The following is a 5,018-nucleotide window of genomic DNA, read 5'->3' as shown; positions in this document are numbered from 1 at the left end:
GGGGTTGACTCGGCTGGAGCGGATACCGAGGCTGGAACGGCACTCTCTGGACTCACTGAAATGCATTCTCAGTGGTGCCAGTGCACTCTCTGGACTCACTGCTCTGCATCCCCAGTGGTGCTAGTGCACTCTGGACTCACTGCAGTGCATCCCCAGTGGTGCCAGTGCACTCTCTGGACTCACTGCACCGCATTCCCACTGGTGTCAGTGCACTCTGTGGACTCACTGCACTGCATCCCCAGTGGTGTCAGTGCACTCTCTGGACTCCCGGCACCGTATCCCCAGTGGTGCCAGTGCATTCGCTGGACTCACGGCACTGCATCCACAGTGGTGCCAGTGCACTCTCTGGACTCACTGAAGTGCATTCTCAGTGGAGCCAGTGCACTCTCTGGACTCACTGCACTGCATCCCCAGTGGTGCCAGTGCACTCTCTGGACTCACTGCAGTGCATCCCCAGTGGTGCCATTGCACTCTCTGGACTCACTGCACCGCATTCCCACTGGTGCCAGTGCGCTCTCTGGACTCACTGCACTGCATCCCCAGTGGTGCCAGTGCGCTCTCAGGACTCACTGCAGGGCATCCCCAGTGGTGCCAGTGCACTCTCTGGACTCACTGCACTGCATCCCCAGTCCTGCCAGTGCACTCTCTTGACTCACTGCAGTGCATCCCCAGTGGTGCCAGTACACTCACTGGACTGACTGAAGTGCATCCCCAGTGGTGTCAGTGCACTCACTGGAGTCACTGCACTGCATCCCCAGTGGTGCAAGTGCACTCCCTGGACTCACTGCACTGCATTCCCAGTGGTGACAGTGAAGTCTTTGGACTCACTGCACTCCATCCCCACTGGTGCCTTTGCACTCCCTGGACTCACTGCACTGCTCCAGCCGCGGCAGCCGCTCCAGCCGCGGTAGCCCTCCAGCCGTGGCAGCCGCTCCACTCGGTAGCGGCTGGAGCGGCTGCCGCGGTTGGAGCGGCTGGAGCGGCTGCCGCGGCTGGAGCGGCTGCCGCGGATGGAGAGGCTGGCGAGGCTGGAGGGGCTGGAGCGGCTGCCGCGGCTGGAGCGGCTGGAGCGGCTGCCGCGGCTGGAGCGTCTGCCGCGGCTGGAGGGCCTACCGCGGGGTTGACTCGGCTGGAGCGGATACCGAGGCTGGAACGGCACTCTCTGGACTCACTGAAATGCATTCTCAGTGGTGCCAGTGCACTCTCTGGACTCACTGCTCTGCAACCCCAGTGGTGCTAGTGCACTCTGGACTCACTGCAGTGCATCCCCAGTGGTGCCAGTGCACTCTCTGGACTCACTGCACCGCATTCCCACTGGTGTCAGTGCACTCTGTGGACTCACTGCACTGCATCCCCAGTGGTGTCAGTGCACTCTCTGGACTCCCGGCACCGTATCCCCAGTGGTGCCAGTGCATTCGCTGGACTCACGGCACTGCATCCACAGTGGTGCCAGTGCACTCTCTGGACTCACTGAAGTGCATTCTCAGTGGTGCCAGTGCACTCTCTGGACTCACTGCACTGCATCCCCAGTGGTGCCAGTGCACTCTCTGGACTCACTGCAGTGCATCCCAAGTGGTGCCAATGCACTCTCTGGACTCACTGCAGTGCATCCCCAGTGGTGCCAGTACACTCACTGGACTCACTGCACTGCATCCCCAGTGGTGCCAGTGCAGTCTCTGCACTCACTGAAGTGCATCTCCAGTGGTGCCAGAGCACTCTCTGGACTCACTGCAGTGCATCCCAGTGGTGCCAGTGCACTCTCTGGACACTCTGCACTGCATCCCCACTGGTGCCAGTGCACTCTCTGGACTCACTGCACTGCATCCCCAGTGGTGCCAGTGCACTCTCTGGACTCACTGCACTGCATCTCCAATGGTGCCAGTGCACTCTCTGGACTCACTGCACTGCATCCCCAGTGGTGCCAATGCACTCTCTGGACTCACTGCTGTGCATCCCCAGTGGTGCCAGTACACTCACTGGACTGACTGAAGTGCATTCCCAGTGGTGACATTGAAGTCTTTGGACTCACTGCACTCCATCCCCACTGGTGCCTTTGCACTCCCTGGACTCACTGCACTGCTCCAGCCGCGGCAGCCGCTCCAGCCGCGGTAGCCCTCCAGCCGTGGCAGCCGCTCCACTCGGTAGCGGCTGGAGCGGCTGCCGCGGCTGGAGCGGCTGGAGCGGCTGCCGCGGCTGGAGCGGCTGCCGCGGATGGAGAGGCTGGCGCGGCTGGAGGGGCTGGAGCGGCTGCCGCGGCTGGAGCGGCTGGAGCGGCTGCCGCGGCTGGAGCGTCTGCCGCGGCTGGAGGGCCTACCGCGGGGTTGACTCGGCTGGAGCGGATGCCGAGGCTGGAACGGCACTCTCTGGACTCACTGAAATGCATTCTCAGTGGTGCCAGTGCACTCTCTGGACTCACTGCTCTGCATCCCCAGTGGTGCTAGTGCACTCTCTGGACTCACTGCAGTGCATCCCCAGTGGTGCCATTGCACTCTCTGGACTCACTGCACCGCATTCCCACTGGTGCCAGTGCGCTCTCTGGACTCACTGCACTGCATCCCCAGTGGTGCCAGTGCGCTCTCAGGACTCACTGCAGGGCATCCCCAGTGGTGCCAGTGCACTCTCTGGACTCACTGCACTGCATCCCCAGTCCTGCCAGTGCACTCTCTTGACTCACTGCAGTGCATCCCCAGTGGTGCCAGTACACTCACTGGACTGACTGAAGTGCATCCCCAGTGGTGTCAGTGCACTCACTGGAGTCACTGCACTGCATCCCCAGTGGTGCAAGTGCACTCCCTGGACTCACTGCACTGCATTCCCAGTGGTGACAGTGAAGTCTTTGGACTCACTGCACTCCATCCCCACTGGTGCCTTTGCACTCCCTGGACTCACTGCACTGCTCCAGCCGCGGCAGCCGCTCCAGCCGCGGTAGCCCTCCAGCCGTGGCAGCCGCTCCACTCGGTAGCGGCTGGAGCGGCTGCCGCGGTTGGAGCGGCTGGAGCGGCTGCCGCGGCTGGAGCGGCTGCCGCGGATGGAGAGGCTGGCGAGGCTGGAGGGGCTGGAGCGGCTGCCGCGGCTGGAGCGGCTGGAGCGGCTGCCGCGGCTGGAGCGTCTGCCGCGGCTGGAGGGCCTACCGCGGGGTTGACTCGGCTGGAGCGGATACCGAGGCTGGAACGGCACTCTCTGGACTCACTGAAATGCATTCTCAGTGGTGCCAGTGCACTCTCTGGACTCACTGCTCTGCATCCCCAGTGGTGCTAGTGCACTCTGGACTCACTGCAGTGCATCCCCAGTGGTGCCAGTGCACTCTCTGGACTCACTGCACCGCATTCCCACTGGTGTCAGTGCACTCTGTGGACTCACTGCACTGCATCCCCAGTGGTGTCAGTGCACTCTCTGGACTCCCGGCACCGTATCCCCAGTGGTGCCAGTGCATTCGCTGGACTCACGGCACTGCATCCACAGTGGTGCCAGTGCACTCTCTGGACTCACTGAAGTGCATTCTCAGTGGAGCCAGTGCACTCTCTGGACTCACTGCACTGCATCCCCAGTGGTGCCAGTGCACTCTCTGGACTCACTGCAGTGCATCCCAAGTGGTGCCAATGCACTCTCTGGACTCACTGCAGTGCATCCCCAGTGGTGCCAGTACACTCACTGGACTCACTGCACTGCATCCCCAGTGGTGCCAGTGCAGTCTCTGCACTCACTGAAGTGCATCTCCAGTGGTGCCAGAGCACTCTCTGGACTCACTGCAGTGCATCCCAGTGGTGCCAGTGCACTCTCTGGACACTCTGCACTGCATCCCCACTGGTGCCAGTGCACTCTCTGGACTCACTGCACTGCATCCCCAGTGGTGCCAGTGCACTCTCTGGACTCACTGCACTGCATCTCCAATGGTGCCAGTGCACTCTCTGGACTCACTGCACTGCATCCCCAGTGGTGCCAGTGCACTCTCTGGACTCACTGCAGTGCATCCCCAGTGGTGCCATTGCACTCTCTGGACTCACTGCACCGCATTCCCACTGGTGCCAGTGCGCTCTCTGGACTCACTGCACTGCATCCCCAGTGGTGCCAGTGCGCTCTCAGGACTCACTGCAGGGCATCCCCAGTGGTGCCAGTGCACTCTCTGGACTCACTGCACTGCATCCCCAGTCCTGCCAGTGCACTCTCTTGACTCACTGCAGTGCATCCCCAGTGGTGCCAGTACACTCACTGGACTGACTGAAGTGCATCCCCAGTGGTGTCAGTGCACTCACTGGAGTCACTGCACTGCATCCCCAGTGGTGCAAGTGCACTCCCTGGACTCACTGCACTGCATTCCCAGTGGTGACAGTGAAGTCTTTGGACTCACTGCACTCCATCCCCACTGGTGCCTTTGCACTCCCTGGACTCACTGCACTGCTCCAGCCGCGGCAGCCGCTCCAGCCGCGGTAGCCCTCCAGCCGTGGCAGCCGCTCCACTCGGTAGCGGCTGGAGCGGCTGCCGCGGTTGGAGCGGCTGGAGCGGCTGCCGCGGCTGGAGCGGCTGCCGCGGATGGAGAGGCTGGCGAGGCTGGAGGGGCTGGAGCGGCTGCCGCGGCTGGAGCGGCTGGAGCGGCTGCCGCGGCTGGAGCGTCTGCCGCGGCTGGAGGGCCTACCGCGGGGTTGACTCGGCTGGAGCGGATACCGAGGCTGGAACGGCACTCTCTGGACTCACTGAAATGCATTCTCAGTGGTGCCAGTGCACTCTCTGGACTCACTGCTCTGCATCCCCAGTGGTGCTAGTGCACTCTGGACTCACTGCAGTGCATCCCCAGTGGTGCCAGTGCACTCTCTGGACTCACTGCACCGCATTCCCACTGGTGTCAGTGCACTCTGTGGACTCACTGCACTGCATCCCCAGTGGTGTCAGTGCACTCTCTGGACTCCCGGCACCGTATCCCCAGTGGTGCCAGTGCATTCGCTGGACTCACGGCACTGCATCCACAGTGGTGCCAGTGCACTCTCTGGACTCACTGAAGTGCATTCTCAGTGGAGCCAGTG

Source organism: Anser brachyrhynchus, assembly GCF_964034855.1.
Source record: "Anser brachyrhynchus genome assembly, contig: SCAFFOLD_180, whole genome shotgun sequence".
NCBI classification, from domain to species: Eukaryota; Metazoa; Chordata; class Aves; order Anseriformes; family Anatidae; genus Anser; species Anser brachyrhynchus.
This window is presented reverse-complemented; position numbering follows the sequence as displayed.